The sequence below is a fragment of the Pezoporus wallicus genome, unplaced genomic scaffold (assembly GCF_028554395.1).
Source record: "Pezoporus wallicus isolate ANWC-B61680 ecotype Strahan unplaced genomic scaffold, APGP_CSIRO_Pwel_v1 contig_8394, whole genome shotgun sequence".
NCBI classification, from domain to species: domain Eukaryota; kingdom Metazoa; phylum Chordata; class Aves; order Psittaciformes; family Psittacidae; genus Pezoporus; species Pezoporus wallicus.
Window position 1 is genome coordinate 291,609 of NW_026641658.1, and position 18,801 is coordinate 310,409.

The 18,801-nt window shown below is 39.2% G+C and overlaps 1 protein-coding gene across 1 annotated transcript in view; it reads left to right on the forward strand.

The window, feature by feature from the left end:
* The window catches only part of DPP10 (dipeptidyl peptidase like 10), a 563,994-nt gene that overhangs the window by 205,084 nt on the left and 340,109 nt on the right, over positions 1–18,801 (forward strand). The window lies entirely within an intron of this gene.

Below are 18,801 nucleotides of genomic sequence, written 5' to 3' on the forward strand. Positions count from 1 at the left end.
GCAGTCTTTGTAATTGAAATAGTTGCACATAATAATGGTATCATACCTGGGTACTCTGTATCTAATGCAGTGCTGGAATGAATTTTGATATTTCCTGTGTATTTCTTGTTCTTTGCCCAAACACTAGGGTAATTGTGGAGAAGTGGAATATTACACCTTCAATAAGTGTCAGAAAGTTTTGTTGCTGTTACTGTTGTTGGGCTGGCTTTAGGGTTATTTTTTAGGGTTTTGTTTTGTTTCAAGTCTGGAGGCATGTATTCCAAAATACTAAATGTAAGACTGTTGAAGTGGATTTGTGGCAGGTGTGATGAAAAGCTAAAGGAAATAGTTTTTGCTGGGTGGTCCTTGATCTGTACTGGGAAATGGAAGGTCATAATTAAATCTAAAGCTTAAAGGTACATAAGCAGTCCCTGTAACTTCAGTTACAGAGGACTCTTGTACTGGGGCGTTTCAGATATTTGTGGTCAGAGGGAACCCTCTGACCTGCCACAGTGAAAATTGATGTGAGGCAGATCAAGCAGAGGCAGAGATGAGCTTCATTCATCTATGTGACAATGTAGGTTTTGTGTGTTTATTTTAACCTGTTTATCCATATCTCTGTTTCCATCCTCGTATCCCAGTTTTTTAGACCATATAAGGAGGAAGTAAGTTGTTAATCACAAGCATGAGCAACAAGGAGAAGTTTTGTTTTTTTTTTCCCAGCTCTGTAGAGCTACAGGCTGACGCAGCAGTTTATCAGGCTGCACGGTGCCCAGGTTTCTGCAAGCCCAGCTTGCATTAACAAATGAATCAGCCTGCTCCAGAGATGATGCTGTCTAAACAAATGGGAATTAAGGTTGTTTTATTTTTAGCTTTTTTAAAAAAAAAAATATAATCTCTTCATTTTTATTTGTATTTTACCTTCTTGTGTTACCTTTATCTGCTTTTTGTTTCTTTCCCATGTCTACTTTTTTTTCTAATTGACACCAGTGATTTTGAAATGAACTTGTCTTTCTGTACTGGAATATTGGAAAAAAGCAGGGAACATGTGCAGGGCTTTATTTTCACTGAATTTATGTGCACTAAATAGTTGGTACACACTTGTTGGATTACAGTAGTTTCTATAGGCTGATTTGCCTCTGTAGCAGTCAGTTATGATGGCACACAATTACCAAAACATCCCTGTGAAATTATGTTGCAGGGACTAATTTTGAAACTTCATATGTTTTACAACACTTGTTGAACTCGCTGTCCAGCATTAGTTATTATCTTTTCATAAACATAACAAAGGCAGAAATCAACATTACCATACCAGGGGCAGGCTGGCAGGGGCGATACTGTTGTGGGTGTCTGTTACAGACCACCAGATCAGGGTGAGGAAGTTGACGAGGCCTTCTACAGGCAGCTGAGAGCGGCCTCACAGTCACAGGCCGTGGTCATCGTGGGGGATTTTAACTTCCCTGATGTTTGCTGGAAGGACCACTCAGCAACCCAGCCACAGTGCAGGAGGTTCCTCCAGTGTATGGATGATAACTTCCTCCTGCAAATGGTGGATGAGCCGACCAGGAGAGGAGCGCTGCTGGATCTCATCCTCACTAACAAGGAGGATCTGGTTGAAGCAGTAAGGTTTGAGGGCTGCCTTGGTTGCAGCGACCACGAGATGGTGGAGTTCAGGATCTTGTGTGGCAGGACTAGTAGAATACCAAGTAGAATTGCAACCCTGGACTTTAGCAGGGCAAACTTTGGCCTTTTCAAGCAATTGCTAGGGGAAATCCCATGGGCAAGGCTGTTTGAAGGTAAAGGGGCCCAAGATAGTTGGTTGGCATTCAAGGATTGCTTTTTCCGAGCTCAAGATCGGAGCATCCCGACACGTAGGAAGTCAAGGAAGAGGGCCAGGAGACCTGCGTGGCTAAATGGGGAATTGCTGGGTATGCTCAAGTGGAAGAGGAGAGTTTACAGGTCATGGAAGGAGGGGCTGGCCACTTGGGAGGAATATAAGGCTGCTGCTAGAGGATGTAGGAAGGCAGCTAGGAGGACTAAGGCCTCCTTAGAATTAAACCTGGCGAGAAGGGTCAAGGACAGCAAAAAGAGCTTTTTCAAATATATGGCAGATAAAACTAACACCAGAGGCAATGTAGGCCCACTGATGAACGGGATGGGTGCCCTGGTGACAGAAGATACAGAGATGGCAGAGTTACTGAATGCCTTTTTTGTCTCTGTCTACTCTGCTGCAGGCAGTCCTGATGAGCCCTGTACCCCTGAGACCTTAGATGAAGTCAGGTCAACGGAGCGGTTTGCCTTAGTCGATGAGGAATGGGTTAGAGACCAGTTGAGCAATCTGGACATCCATAAATCCATGGGTCCAGATGGGATGCACCCACGGGTGCTGAGGGAACTGGCGGAAGTCATTGCTAGACCACTCTCCATCATCTTTACCAAGTCTTGGGAAACGGGAGAGGTGCCTGAGGACTGGAGGAAAGCAAATGTCACTTCAGTCTTCAAAAAGGGCAAGAAGGAGGACCCAGGTAACTATAGACCGGTCAGCCTCACCTCCATCCCTGGGAAAGTGATGGAACACCTTATCCTTGGTGCCATCTTAAGGCATATTAAGGATAAGAGGGTTATGAGGGGCAGTCAACATGGCTTCACCAAGGGGAAATCATGCTTGACCAATCTCAGCCTTTTATGAGGAAATAACACGGTGGATGGATGATGGCAGAGCGGTGGATGTGGTCTACCTTGACTTCAGCAAAGCATTTGACACAGTCTCCCACAGCATCCTCACAGCTAAATTGAGGAAGTGTGGTCTGGATGATCAGGTAGTGAGGTGGACTGTGAACTGGCTGAAGGAGAGAAGCCAGAGAGTTGTAGTCTATGGGGCAGAGTCTAGCTGGAGGCCTGTAACTAGTGGAGTGCCTCAAGGGTCAGTACTGGGACCAGTATTATTTAATATATTCATCAACGATTTAGATGAGGGAATTGAGTGTACTATCAGCAAGTTTGCTGATGACACTAAGCTGGGAGGAGTGGCTGACACGCCAGAAGGCTGTGCTGCCCTCCAGCGAGACCTGGACAGGCTGGAGAGTTGGGCAGGGAATAACTGGATGAAATATAACAAGGGAAAGTGTAGAGTCCTGCATCTGGGCAGGAACAACCCCAGGTTCCAGTATAGGCTGGGGAACGACCTGTTAGAGAGCAGTGTAGGGGAGAGGGACCTGGGGGTCCTAGTGGATGACAGGATGACCATGAGCCAACACTGTGCCCTTGTGGCCAAGAAGGCCAATGGCATCCTGGGGTGTATTAGAAGGGGGTGGTTAGTAGGTCGAGAGAGGTCCTCCTTCCCCTCTACTCTGCCCTGGTGAGACCGCATCTGGAATATTGTGTCCAGTTCTGGGCCCCTCAGTTCAAGAAGGACAGGGACCTGCTGGAGAGAGTCCAGCACAGGGCAACGAAGATGATTAAGGGAGTGGAGCATCTCCCTTACGAGGAAAGACTGAGGGAGCTGGGTCTCTATAGTTTGGAGAAGAGGAGACTGAGGGGTCACCTTATTAGTGTATATAAATATATAAAGGGGGAGTGTCATGAGGACGGAGCCAGGCTCTACTCAGTGGCAAACGATGATAGGACAAGGGGTAATGGGTACAAACTGGAACACAAGAGGTTCCACTTGAGAAGAAACTTCTTCTCAGTGAGGGTGACGGAACACTGGAACAGGCTGCCCAGGGAGGTTATGGAGTCTCCTTCCCTGGACACATTCAAAACTCGCCTGGACACATTCCTGTGTAACATTATCTAGGTGTTCCTGCTCCGGCAGGGGGATTGGACTAGGTGATCTTTTGAGGTCCCTTCCATTCTCTAGCATACTGTGATACTGTGATACTGTGAAACTCTGCTCAGTCGTGGTATGAAGAGTCTTTTAGTAGTGAATTTCTGTCCTCCAGTTGTGGTTAGTTTTGTTGTTTTTTTTTTTTTATTAATTTTCTAAGAAATAGATTATTTTAGCAGGGAAAACATGTAACCTAGTAGTGTGGATGTACATTGCATGGTAGCATATCTAGTTGTAGTGGATTATTTGCCATTGCAAGGGGGGAGTGAATATTTACATGAGAGTGACAAAGGAAGTAACTGTGTTTAGACACATGGAAATCACTCTGTCTTGTTGGCTCATAGGTTGGGTGGGCTCTCAGTTGAGAAGTTCCAGGGTGTACTTTTTTTTTTCTTATACTCTGAAGTTGTAGTTGTTTATCTGATCAAGTCACAACAAGAGCTCTTTATTAATGAAGAACTGTAAGATTACTGTAATAATGGGATGGGAGATATGAATTGACGATGAAAACCTTCATCCATATCTGTGATACTAACATGATCTGTGCTATGTTCTTTACAAATATCTTACATATTTTTTTCTGCATCTAGCAAAGTCCTGTGAAGACAACAGACATTGTAGTCCTGAAATTTCTCTGAAAGCAAAAAGACACTATGAAGCTTTTTGGGGTCAAGTAGCTCTAATTCTGTGTTAATTCCTTTCATGTGTGGTTATTCTATTTATATGTAAATACAAATGTAAATGGAATGGAAATGAGGTTATTCAAAATGAAAGGTAAAATGGAATCTTCTGCCTTTTTCAGTTTGCCAGATCAAAATTATTCACTTTCTACATTTCCACTGCAGGATGGTTTTGATTTGATCAGACTGCATCCTTTTATGGAAAATTATTCCATCATTTTTTTCTAACTGTAGTCTCTTCTATGAATGCTGCAAAAATATTAAAAAAATCCAGTGTATGAAATCTCTTCTGTCTCTAACGCTGTTCTAATATGATGAAATATTAGAGCGGGAAAGTAGTTTTGGTTTGAATGGTTGAGCGCAAATATATGAAATATATAGAGTGAAATGTAAAGCTCTTCTAAATCAGAAATTAATACATGATTCTTTTGGAATACCATGAAGTCAAGGTTTATTTAGCTGTATTGTTATGTAATGTAGTTAGGGTTATTGTGCCCTGCGTGTGGTTCTTTGGTTTGTTCATTTCATGAATACAGATTTCCTCAGGTCACCCACACAGAATGAATTTAGACATTCAGTACAGAGGCATATATTGGATTTCTTGAACAAAAAAGAAGCTGTGTAAGCCAGTAATACTAGTTGGTTGTCCTCTTCCGAGTCTAGGCTATATGGCACACATTTTTTATATATTTTTGACTAATTTATTGGTTCCATTTTTTTTTTTTTTTTATAAAAAGCTCTGTGTTCAACTTCTGGGAAATTTCTATATAGCACAATGCCTGACTTGATTAATGCTGGTTAGGGACTTTTTGAATAAACTCTTTCCACTGGAAAATGAAGATTTATCAGGTCATTTCCTAGTTTTAGAGTGGAATTTGTGGTCAGAGAGACAAAAACCTCCCAAAATAACAGACAGTCCAATAGTTACAGCCAGGGAACCAGTCATCCTCCATTTGCTCAGCTAGCTAATCTCTCACTTGTAAAATGTATGCATTGTTTCCATTTGCCTGGCTTAGCTTCCAAGCACTGGTTATTACTTTGGCTTCACAATTGGATTAAACACAATTTTCATAACTACAGTTTTTCTTCTTGAGTGGTACATACACTCTCAAGTCTCCTCCAGTCATCATTCTCATGAGCTTAAAAAGATCTGCTTTCAATTGTAAGGCATTCTTTCTTGCTTGTGATATAATCTATAGTTCCTAATATTTTAAATGAAAAATAGTAGATTTATACCCAGTTTCACCAGAGTGAAAAATGCCCACATATTAATATACATTTAGTAATCAGCATTTTAAACTCCATTGTCCCAGTGGTAGCTCATTTGTTAATGCACTGTAACCCCTTTCAGGGACATAATCTCTCATTTTGTGAGAATTTTCAATGTATGTGGCACAATTTTGCATTTGGCTATGTTGAGATACATCTTACTCGAATACTGCTGGCTTATCAAGCACTCTGTATTTACTCCTATGACTCCTGTGTCCTTGATGTTTATCACCCAGTCATTCCTTGCATCATGTGTGGATTTATCAGCATCGACTTTATGTTTATTTCTAAATAATTTAAGAATATCTTGGTTAACATTCTGTTAGAGAACCTCTTTTCAATTCCTCCCAGGTCTTCTTCTGGTAGATAACTTCTCTTTGAGTTTTATCAGATAACCAGCCAGTTCTTTGTCTTTGGGTTATTTCCTACTAAGATTGCTTAGGTCAGATATTTTACAACACTATTACAACTGCACAATTTTCCAGTCTTCTGGAGCATATTTGAAGCCCCAAGATTTATTAAGCTATGAATCCTGGATACAAGTGGCTTACAAGTTACCCCAGGTAGATGTTATCTTCTGTAGACTTTGATTACTAGTAAAGGGAGATGTATGCACATTTTCCCAATTCCAGATGCAGATTGGAAGCAACTACTAAACTGTTCTCTGTCTTTGGTACTACTAAGAGTATGCCTCGTCATAGACCTATGTTCTTGCAATGTGTTTAGAAAGTAAAAAGCAAGCTCCAGTGTCTCTCTCCCTGCATTGTACTGATGCTCTCCTACCCCCATCCCATGTTTTCAGTTTCTCTTCCTGGTTCTCTGCATATAGAAGTTTCTATTTCCTATTGATTGCTATTTCTTTTTGTCTTAAACAGCTCTTCCATCCTCAAAATGCGCTACTTTTTTTAAATCAATCCAGTGGATAGGGAAGATTGTGGTTCTGCTCTTATGCACTGGGACTGAACAAATAGCATCAGTGGCAGCTCAGCCCAGTACAAAATCTGATTCCCAGCCAGATTTTTTTTCAACCTGCACAAGGATGAAAATGGAAAGGAAACTGGCTCTGTTCCCTTGTTTACTTTTATACTCCCTTCCTTCAAAGTTTGTCTATGGGTTCATTAAAAAGAAAGTATAAAAAAACTCAGCAAAACCCCCTTGTATTCTAGAGTTGGTTGGCATCTTCAAAGTACTGCTGATCAACAGTAGTGCCCTTTTCACGCACAGAAAAGGTAGATCTACCTAATGTCTAATTCCTATGATTCAAAGGTTTATTTATAATGGACAAGAGAAATGTATTGGTTATGATACTAATATCTTTGGGAAAAAAAAGGTGAAAACTACACTTTGTCTCTTCATACTATGTTAAAGTAATTTCTGACCTAATATTCTGGTGTGCGTACATGCCAAGGAGAAAAAAACAACAAAAAACCCCAAACTAATACAGAAAAAGAAAGAACTCCCCCCCCCCAAAAAAAAAAAAAAAGTGAAAACATTTTAAATTTAAAAGATTTACTAAATTTCTATAATATTTAAATCTGTCGTTTCTTTTCCCAATGGCAATGATGTGGAAGTGTTGTGGGAAAAGTATTTCCAAAGTCAGTTTTATGAAATGGCTATCAGCAATATGTATGAACACATTTCTTAAAGTTTGCTGCTCAGAGCTTACTTCTCTCCTGCTTTACACATGCACTCCATGGATTTGCTGCAAACTGGTGTCAGCGTGTGGCCTTGTCTGAGGGTCTAGGGAGGTGCAGCCTTTGTGGAAAAGCTATGATCATGGCTGGGGGGGATCTTTTCGTTTATCACTTTGTGAATATGGCAATCAGTGGCCTGGTAAAAGACTTAATGTTCAGATCAGGTTTGTGTCAACTGTCGTACTCTAGCAAACATATTATGTAGCAGGAAGCAAAATTTTCCAAAAGTTCAGATGAAAGGCCAAATTGCCAAAGCAATTGACATAGGCAAGCCCAGCTTTTGATCCTGCCTTGGTATTTTCACCTGCAGACTTAGATCTTGAACCATATGTTCACTATATGTGAACATGTGTATATATGTATGTATACAGTGATAGTATCTATCACTATGCATGGTAAATAATGCAGTATGGGAAGACCCCACTGTGGCCAACAGCTGGAGGAGATGGAAAGACCCCATGCATCCACACATGTAGAAGGACTGTGGATTTCTATGTCTTGTACATGGAAGACCAGGATTTATTAACCTCTGGTTACTTTATTCCTGCTCAGAGAAGACACGAGAGCCCTGATGACTTGCTCCTCGTCCTCTAGATGAGTTATTTCGTATGTTCTCCTTTTCTAAACTTCTCTAATGGTGTCAGATGCCCACATGACCTCTAACAGATGGCTGTGCACAAACTCTGCCTTTTGAGCTCTAATGCACTTTCTTCAATATCTGAAATGCATTTCTTAATATGCTGTGTCACAATTTTGGGGTTGCTTTTTTTCTTTCCTTCTTTAAAACCAGAGAAAATGTAGGTACAAATGTATTCCTGTTAGTGGATAATAATGAAAAGTCAGAGAGATTAATGTGCTGTTGCTGTTTATTCAGTACTGCATTGCTTGTGACTAACTACAATGGATGAGACCTTCTTTCTGCCTCATTAAATAAGTTAATCATGTAAATCAGGAGAAAAAACATTTTGGATGGTGTGAGTACAGGTTGAGCATCAGATAAGCACTTTTAACCACCATGTATTAAAGGAGATTTGACAACGTACAGGTGTCCCAGCTACAGAACATTAACATCAGTCTTCTGCTATCTCTAAAGTAAATGAAAACAAAATTAAAAGGTCAAACTGGTGCATGTCTCAATCAGGACTACATGGCCACTAACTGGAATTTCTTTCAGAAAAAAAGGGATATTCTAAAGGGAATGGAAGTTCTTGAAGAAGACAAATGATAATGGACATTCCAGTATATTAAAAAAAAACCAAAAAAAACAAAAAAACCCCACTTTTATGGATTTTAAACTGTAAATCAAAGTATAAGAATCTTTTTTTTTTTTTTTAAAGTAGGATTTACTGTAACTTCTTGTTGCTTTCTTGGCTTACCAAATTCACAAATTTGTGCTATAGGTTTGAAGCCAAAAGAATGTAAATGTAAATTAGGATAACTTCACAACCTGGGAAGGAATAGGAATAAAACTTTAGATGAAACTAGCAATACAGTGATAAAGACATGTAACTCTCAGGATTACAAGACAGAATTAGAAAAAAAAAAACAACCCCTTATCTGAACGTTCATCCAAAACACTTTTTAAGCCAAAGCTGAGCTGCTGAGACTCAAGAAACCTCAGGTTCTGATATGTGATTTTTAATAAAACTGAGTGCTTGCATTTTATGATTGCAGATGAAATGGAAGAAAATATTCCAAACATTATTTTTTTTTCAACTCAAGAACTGCTAGAATTCTCTTTTTTGTCATCACAGCATTTTTAATCCAGAGACTTGAGAGAAAGAAATCCTAAAGACTGGTCACTTTAAATCCAACACAAGAATAACATGGCCACTGTAAGAAGTTGGAATAAAGCATGCAGATATATTGCAAAAGGTTTGCCTTCTTTCCTTCGTTTTCAGTTAAAAAATAAAGTAGAATCCATTATCTATTTTTTTTTGAGACATTAGTGATCACAGGGGAAGCAAACAAATAAACCTGCAAAAGGATATTGAGAAAATGCCAACACTTTATTCATTGGAAGGAAATGAACATGGATTTAATGCAAAACTTACTGAAATTAATGGGAGATACTCATTGGCTTCAGTGATATTTGGGTAAGGCTCAATGTGAGATTGAGGTAATGTTACATAATTAGGCTTCTGACTGCTGTTTAACCCAATAAATTGTACTTATACTTAATTGTTGGAATAAACCAGAGATTTGAAACAAAGTATTGAGTTAGAAACTAGATTATGCCATTGCAATAGACTTACTCTATGTTTCAAATCAGGAATACCTTTCTTTTGGATCAAAATCTGTTCTTCCACTTCTGAATGGCACTGTAGCAGCTGGTGGTTTTTTTGTTGTTTTGTTGTGTTCTTTTTTAATCCAACACATATTAAAACATTATATAAAATTGTCATTGATTTTTAACCCACAGTTTCATGCATTTCCATTTCATAACAGTAATAATAGATCTCAATGGATGTGCCAGTGGGTGATAGAGAGGCAATTATAATTGGTTTAGAAATGCATTCTAGATATGAGTTGGTAAATTCCTGAAGGCTTTGTTAGAACTGCCTCAGTTTGACCTGGATACATCGGGTTTGGGGAAGTTTTTATTTTGTAGCATTCAGCTGCAATGTGGGTGAAGTCAAAGCTAGCAACCGAGAGTGCCATCTGGGGCCAAACAAGGATTAACTCACCCTCCATTTGGGCTGTGATCATATAAATCCTTTATTCTTCATGTACTTTTTCTGAGGTTTGGATTTGTCCCAGAAGATGACCTATAACCAAAATAAAGACAAGGTGAGGTTGTGTAAGAACTGCTGTCCTGGTGAAATTTTTATTCAAGGTGATAGAAAACTGGCCAAAACACCTAAATTTAGGACATTTATGCTATTGTATGTGGAAATGTTTTCAGAACAGTTACTGATATTTTGACATTCCTGAATCTACTCCTTAGCTTATTTCATCCCTAGGGACATTTCTTTTACTGATAATTGATAAAATAAAACTTTATTTTCTACAGTAAAAGTATGTGCAGATTTGATATTTTTTTCCTATTGCTTTTCTGTAGCAGTGCAAGCTGTAATACATTATATGGCTTACAATGACAAAAAAATTATATTTTCAATTTGGTAAGTCATTTTCAGTTGAAAATATAATGCATTCCTGCATAAGACATATTGCAGTGTGGCGGACTGCAAGTATTAGGGACGACCTAGTATATTTGAAACAACATAATTAACACTCTTTGTTCATGATAGGCAAATAAACAGCCAAGGCAGGTCTTTTTCAGTGATGGATAGCATCTTTATTAAAGAATTAATCTAGAACTCAAACCAGGATCTATCTAGTACATAAATCAAGGTCTTGTGGTTCTATTTATGGTTCCTTTTACAATCTAAGTGTTCAGTTTATTGCTGTATAGCCCAATAATTCATTGTTGAGGGATGTCAAGCCCTGTTCTCCCTTCTCTCTATTTTCACTGCAAATGGAGACACAGTTCACAATACCATTACCCATTTGCTCTGTTCTTAGAAAGTTCTGACTGTCAAATGTTAATAATACACCTTTATTAAGAATGTTAAAGTTCTGCTGATAAAATGTATTTAGATATGCTAAGCATTTAGTTTCTTCAACTCATGCAAAGTCAAGGTTGCTCTGCCAGAGAGCTCCTATGCCACTGTCTCTGCCAGAATGGCATAGGAGCTCTCCCTCTGCACTTTCTCTCCTGAGATAGTCAAATATGGAATAAAGGGGACTGCATAAAAGCTGTAGTGATTTGTTAGCTCATATTTAGACCTGATGGGCCTAAATAATCGATTGATTTGGTAGATACCAAGATCTGAGAAAACTTGCCTGAGCACCTGTGGCTAATGTATTCATATTTTTTATTCCTAGTCAGTAGCTGCCTGTGTGTATTTAAGATGCTTGGGAACCCCAAAGGCATTTTCTTTTTTTCCTTACCTGACTTAATTGCAGGATGTATACAGGAGATGTATACTCAAGCTGTGCTTCACTTTTTTTTTTCATTAATAGCAGATCAAACTAAGGGACTATGTCAAACTGTCCCACATGACATCCTTGTCTCTAAATTTGATAGATGGACCACTTGGTGGATAAAGAACTGGCTGGATGGCTGCATGCAAAGAGTTGTGGTCAATGGCTCAATGTCCAGCTGGAGAACAGTAATGAGTGGTGTCCCTCAGGGATTGGTGTTGGGACTGGTCTTGTTCAGCATCTTTGTCGGTGATGTGGAAGTAGGATTTAGTGAACCCTCAGTAAGTCTGCTGATGACACCAAGCTGTGTGGTTCGGTTGATACACTGGAGGGAAGGAATGCCATCCAGAGGGACCTTGACACACTTCAGAATGCTGCTTGTGTTAAGGTTTGTACATTTGGCTGTGAGCAGGCTACTAGGTTAAATACCTAAGAGGTTAGTGATGTTTTTATGCTTTCATGTGCTGTGGATTAGGTGATGATGTTTTTCTTTAAAGAATCATCAGAGGTAGTTGAGACAGGTGCTACTGAATGGTCACTCAACTGTTTTAAGATTTTCAGCGAAAGAACATAGATATATCTGCAGGGATTATCCTTCTTAGACTGCAAAGTTTCCAGGACAAACATAGCAAAGTTCTAAGTTTAAAAAAATTATATTATTATATAATATATTATTATTTAACTATATTAGTAGTAGTAGTGTTTTAGTGAAAACTGAGGTTTTGGAAAGCTTCTGCTTGTTAGGATATGCCAGTATAGAAGTTCTGTATCTTATCGGTCCATACAGACTGCAGATACATCAAGAAGGAGATGGTTTATGTAAGCATTAACAACAGGGAAGATCTACAGTCTGCATAATCTCTTGAAAATACATGCAATTTTCCACTTCTCACTCTCTTTAGGACCTTGACAAAAAAGTCAAAAAATGAAAATCTTTTTATGGAGTTTTTTTTTTTTTGGTTTTTTTTTTTTTTTGGTATATTTAGTTTCGAGAAGGCAGTGAGCTAATGAGTAGTGTAACTGATCTGGCAACTGTGAAGTAAGTTCTAAGATGTTTTTCAGCAGAGATAAGGCAACAAGAATTTGATTCTATATAGCCAAGCTCTGTTACTTTCCAAGAATATGGACATACAGATTCTGTTAACTTTTTTCATTTGAGAAGGGTTATGGTTCTCAAAAATCAAGGGCTTTTATGATTTTATGTCTTGGTATCAAACAAAATGAGGCCCAGATTTCTGAAATGAGGAAGTGGATTCTGGGATAATCCAAGTTAAAGATCACTTTTGATCCGAGTAAAGATGTGCAACAGTATGTTATTTTTAAACAACACCTTTCTGGTTTTTCCACATTTTTCCCAGATAGAGCCTTGATCAGATTTCTTGCAGGTCTGAGACATTTACATGGTCCTTTTCCCATCTTTTAAATCATCCTACAACTTTTGCAGGACTTACAAAAATACAGTCACCCAAATCCCATGCTGCGGCTGAGGCAGTAGCGAAGGCAGCTCCTGTTGCCCTAATACTAGGTTTGATTTTGAGCAGGTACTATCACTATTTTGATACAACCCAGGTCTCAAGTAACACCAGTTTTAGTGGGTTGATTGTGCAGTTCAGTATTACCATGGGGAAACAAAATCATATTTATGCACTTTTTCTTATACACTGACATTTTTTCCAGTTGCTACTTATGAAGTAGCATAGGGAACATCTTAGGGTTTATATATTCTCCTCCTAATTATTCTCATGTTTGTTTTGTCATTATGGGGCTGTTAATGCCATTATATATAGCACTGTATAAAGCTGTGATGTTATAGATGTGAGGAGAAATCTTCTGATGGTGAGGATGTTTAAGCACTGGAAGATTTCCTAAAGAGGCTCTTGAGCATTCCTCACTGGAGATCTTTAAAGACAGATTAGGCAGGAATTATGCATATAGTTGATCATGCTGCAAGTTGGAGGTGTGTCCTGTATCAGCATTTTTACTTTTGATCTATGATTTCTTTGGGTTTTTTTCCCCTCAGTTTTTTTCATGGGTTTACAACTGAAATTACTAGCCTTTAATAATTTCATCTACTCTGCTTAATGATTTTATGATATTTATTTAACCATGTGATGATTTAAGTATATATTTTAAAGCATTGGGAGCTCAAGAATAATAAATCATTGCAGGATGGGTACTAGTGGAATTTTAAGAGGACTGCAACCACTGCTAGCATTCTCAGCCAAAGTGAGTGCTTTAATAGCAAAGCAGTTTATAGAGAGGAAAAATCCTGCTCTGGAAAGGAGGGATGCAACTGGAAAACAATGTATAAAAGCAAAAAAAAAAGCCAACAAAGACCCAATAACCACTACTAAACCAAAACTTGCTGTCATGTGGGCAGCAGTGTGGGAAAGCAGGAAAAATGAAAGGTGTAATAACTGAATGTTCCATAGAGATCAACGCTGGGAGAGAAGAGTTTCTTCCTTCGTCCTTAGTCAGAGACTTTATAACTCTAGAGGGAAAGTAAGTGAGAGATTGCACACATAGACCTACTGAACTGGAATGCAGGAGTAGTGGCTAAATATAATACACGTCCCCAAGTGCCAAAAGAAAGAACACCAAAGAGCTGTGGGATGCAGCTATGTAAATGATACACTGCACCTCTACTATGCAAGTCTTGGTTTACAAGGATCCTTTGATGTAAAACCTCTCTGCAGTGACAGCTATTTTCACTGAAGTTCATTATAGATTAAATAGATGCTACTTTTATAATTCACCTCCAGATTGAATATGTAAATTTCATAATTTCCAGGAACACGTTGTGAGAGTGTCCTGAACTCCGAAGTATCTGTTTTTTTCTGATAGATAATGCAGAAAACACAGCAGTTTTAAGAAACATGATTCTTCTGTGCATATGTTTCCTCCCAGTTAGTTGTCACATGACCTTCCTTTTCTCACAGCATGATGATGAAGAGCAGTGGGGAGGAGGCCAAAGGTAAATGACACCAGATATAACACAATAAGTTTTGAATGGCTCTATTTTCCTCTGTTGTGACACCCTGTTTGATGCAAAGACAGGAGATGGAGGAAGCTGCTGTCAGTGAGCTGAGTGTACTTATCAGTGCTAACTGGCATTGAGGGGAGTGGGCTTTGTCTTATGCTTTTCCTTAAACTCATTCTGGAGTGAGTGTCTCGTGTCATTGGGATTGGAGAGTCTACTCCTCTACTCCTACATCTACTATGCCTTAGAAGAAGCAACCCCCATCAAAAAAAAAACACTGTAGGAGCTATTAGCAAATCCAGTCCTACAGAGCATCTGAAGTGCAAACAAAGACTTCCACTGCACTCTGTATTCAGGGAGCTGCCAGGTTTGAGAGACAGTGTCACATCTCCCACGCTGCTCCTCTGGCATGGCACTGTGTCTAGAATTGGTCATGGTTTTAGAGGTAGTCTCACTCCTAGGGGCCATGACCTGGAGCAATCTAGAGGAAAAAAGTAAAATGTATAAATGATCTTTGGGGAGTAAGTAGGATGTTTTCTATAGTAAGCTAATTTGTTTTCTTTGGCTGTTGTCTGCTGAAACTGACAAACCTTTTCCCACCATGCTGCCCTGGGTTCAGCAGTAGCAGCCATGTTTCTCTTTCTTGGTAGCTGGTGCAGTGCAGTGTTTTGACTTTCGGCCTGGGAACAGAGCTGATAACAATGATGTTTTGGTTTGGCCAAGGACTTTGTGAGCCTCATGCTCTGCCAGGGAGGAGGGGAAGCCAGGAGGAAGCAGAGACAGGACACCTGACCCAAACTGACCAAAGAGGTATTCAATACCACAGCATGTCATGCCCAGGATGTAACTGGGAGTTAGCCAGAAGGGCTGGGAGACTGTGGGGTTGGAGGAGGTATGGATCGGTGCTTGGTCAGGCCTGGGGGGTGAGTTATCGGTTGGCTGGTGCTGAGGTGTTGTATTCTCTTCCCTTGTTATTTCCTTTATCATTATTATCATTGGTGGTAGCAGTAGTGATTTGTGTTATACCTTAGTTACTAAACTGTTCTTATCTCAGCCCATGGGAGTTGCATTCTTTTTGACTCTCCTCTCCGTCCCTCTGGGAGCAGGGGGAGGGCAAGAAGGTGGGGGAAGTGAGTGAATGAATTGCCTGACTGGGTTTAAACCACGACACATGCTTATATACTACTGGGTGCACAAAAATGTCTTATTCCTTTCATTTGGAGATTATTTCTCAAAACAAGTTCCTGTTTATCATAGTCGGACACTTTTACCTTTTCTTTCTACCCTTTTGGGTCTTTATGTAATTTATTAAAAAAAAAATAATCCTTTTTCTGCCTGATAGCATGTGTGATGGGTAACTTTCAAACTGATGTCTAGATATCACAATTCTTCTGATTTTCACATCTGCTGAGTGGGCATCAGGACATTTGTACTTTACATTTGCAGCAGCACTGACCAATTTCAGTAGGCTTCTGTTTCAAATGCCTTAACCTGGGTGAGGTAATGCCTTACATACTTACTGAGTATTTGTATGGCTATTTGTATGGCAACACCACCGCTTCCTGTTGATAAATGATTTCAGCATATTGAAATATAGGTAGATTTGAAAAATAATGAGCCTCCTGTTTTCTGAGAACTTGGAATTTTAATGAAAGACTGTATGGTACAAAAGTGATGTGCTATAAAACCTTGCTGTAGTGAAGCTAAAGAGCACTGAAGCTGGAATAAGATTACCCACATGGGTATTTTTAATAAATTCTATAGTGTGTTTTCCTGCCTGATTCAGAAAATAAATCTCTTGCTTTCTGAATACCTTGCTTATATTACTTGGAGTAAGGTATGTTATAGCTCAAGCAACATTATCTTCAGTCAGGAAGCAACAGTGGTTTTTTTCTTCTAAATTAAAAAAAAAAACACCAAAAACAAAAACCAAAAAAACCCCCACAATGACAACAACAAAAAAGAACCAAACCCAAAACAACCCCCACACAAAAAAAACAAACAACAAACCAAAACCAAAACAAGCCCCAACCTAATGTAAAAGCATTCCAGATGAAAACTGATGCAGCTGAACTGAAATTAGCAAATCACACCTGCCTAAAGTGGTGTTTAAAATGTTATATGCCAAAATTATGATACACCCAGATCATCATTCTGCAACAGGTTTTTTTCTGAGTCACCCTGGCATGCAGGTCATGTGCCTTTTCTATTGCAGTAGGGTTTTGCAAAAGCACAAGATCCATCTGCTTGAGACATACTGTAGCAGCAAGGCCATACATAATGTTAGAGCAAATAAAACATCAGTATGCAACATAGCAGGCATTAATGGTGGAACTGGACAAGCCAGGTGGTGTTAAGTACAAAGGAGAAAGAAAACTTTAGTAGTGGTGAAGGCTATCAAATAATGGTTTCTTCCAGATTAGCATTTCAAAAAAAAAAAAAAAAAAAAAAAAAAAAAAAGCATTGCATTCTTTGGGTTAAATAAAATGACTACAATTCTCTTGTAAGAAGTTGCTTTAATTGCTATTTTGTTTCCATAAGTCAATTCATAAATTGCTTCTTTTCTATAAATTTTCTCTGGTTTTGACTTTGCCTCCTGGGGTTTTAATTTATCAGACTTGTCATTTCTTGAATATCACCACAGACTGAAATGTACAGTAGACACCTGGAGGCGTTTACTTTTTTCCATCCTTGGGCTTTGTAGAAATAGGACCATCTGGCCTGTAGGTCTGGAAGCATCAACATTCACTCATTAAATGTGTCTGAAGCTCTCACTTTCAATCTGCCTCACTTAGCTACCTTAGGACTGTAGTTAGGTGGTCTGTTGTTTTCACCTGTTGTTTACAAGCAGTTTAATTGTGTGCTCCAAACTAGAGACAAAGATCTCCTACACCCATCTTCCATCTTCATGTTTCATGACCACTTGGCTATTCTGGAATGAGAATCTGCGGGTAAAGAATGGTGATATTTCCAAATTTTTGTTACTGCTTCAAAAATAATTATCAAATACAAAGCCTGAGAGGACCCTGCAGAGTTATCTAGTGGGTACTTCTCATAACACAAACATCAGTACAGTGTCTACTTCCAGTGACGACTGCTGGTAAAAATCCCTGAGGGATGAGCGATGCAAATACTTGCTGTGTCAAACAGGGCCCAAGTGCCCCTGAGTTATCTGCCAGGCTTGGAAAAAGGAGTTCAAAGGAGAGAACTCACCTCTCTGGTTGTTTCTCAGAAGGAGCACAATTTTTTCACACTGGGAGGGAAAACATGTTCTAGTTGTGAATCACCTAAGGACTGTCATCTTGCAGAGTATCCCTGAGAGAAGTTAGACCCAGAAAGGAGCCTTGTTTTAATTATTAGCAGTGACTTGCCTGCCTGTCAGGAGAGGTGACAGCCTGTAAAACCTTTTTCTATTTTGCATGCATTGGAAGAGTTGACAGCAGCTTATTGTGAACTCAGAATGATGTAATTGTGGTGTCTTGGTAATCTTGTTTGATTGGGGTTTGGGGTTTTTTGGGGGATTTTTTTTGGATGTTGTTTGTCTGGTTTTTTGTTTGTTTTTTTTTTTTTCCTTCTCTCTGTAGTTAATAAATATCTTTAAAAATTTTTTAATAAAAATGAAGAGTATAAAATTCCAGAGTACCAAAACAATTAGCTTTGTCATGTGATTGCATCCCCTCATGTGAATGACTTTGTGTTCACTGAGGCTAGTTACAAGAGCAATCATTACAGGCATTTGGGCTGACCTTGCTTCTATTGATGGTAAAAAAAAATCTTCTACATAAAAAAATAAAGAAGCCTGAAAATCTGCTGCTGTGATATAAGGAATAAGGATCTGTGACATAAGGGTCAATAAGGATTTAGCTTAATCTGGAGATTCTCAGGTTGAATGAGAAGCTTCAGTAGGAGCTTATCTACAACACAAATCAAAGTGTGTTTACTGAGGTGAGGTTTATATTTTCAAGGCAGTTAGACTGCTGAACATGGCAAGGGCTGCACTTGAATCCAGCCTGTCTGCAAGATGCTGGGACGTGAGGAGATACACTGAACGGCAGGCAGCTGAAGTTACATGTGTATATGTCTGTGAAAGACTGAGCTGATAAATTCTAATTATGGAATCATAGAATCATAGAATAGTTAGGGTTGGAAAGGACCTTAAGATCATCTAGTTCCAACCCCCCTGCCATGGGCATGGACACCTCACACTAAACCGTGTCACCCAGCCTGTCCAACCTGGCCTTGAACACCACCAGGGATGGAGCATTCACAACTTCCTTGGGCAACCCATTCCAGTGCCTCACCACCCTCACAGTAAAGAACTTCTTCCTTTTATATAATCTGAACTTCCCCTGTTTAAGTTTTAACCTGTTACCCCTTGTGCTGTCA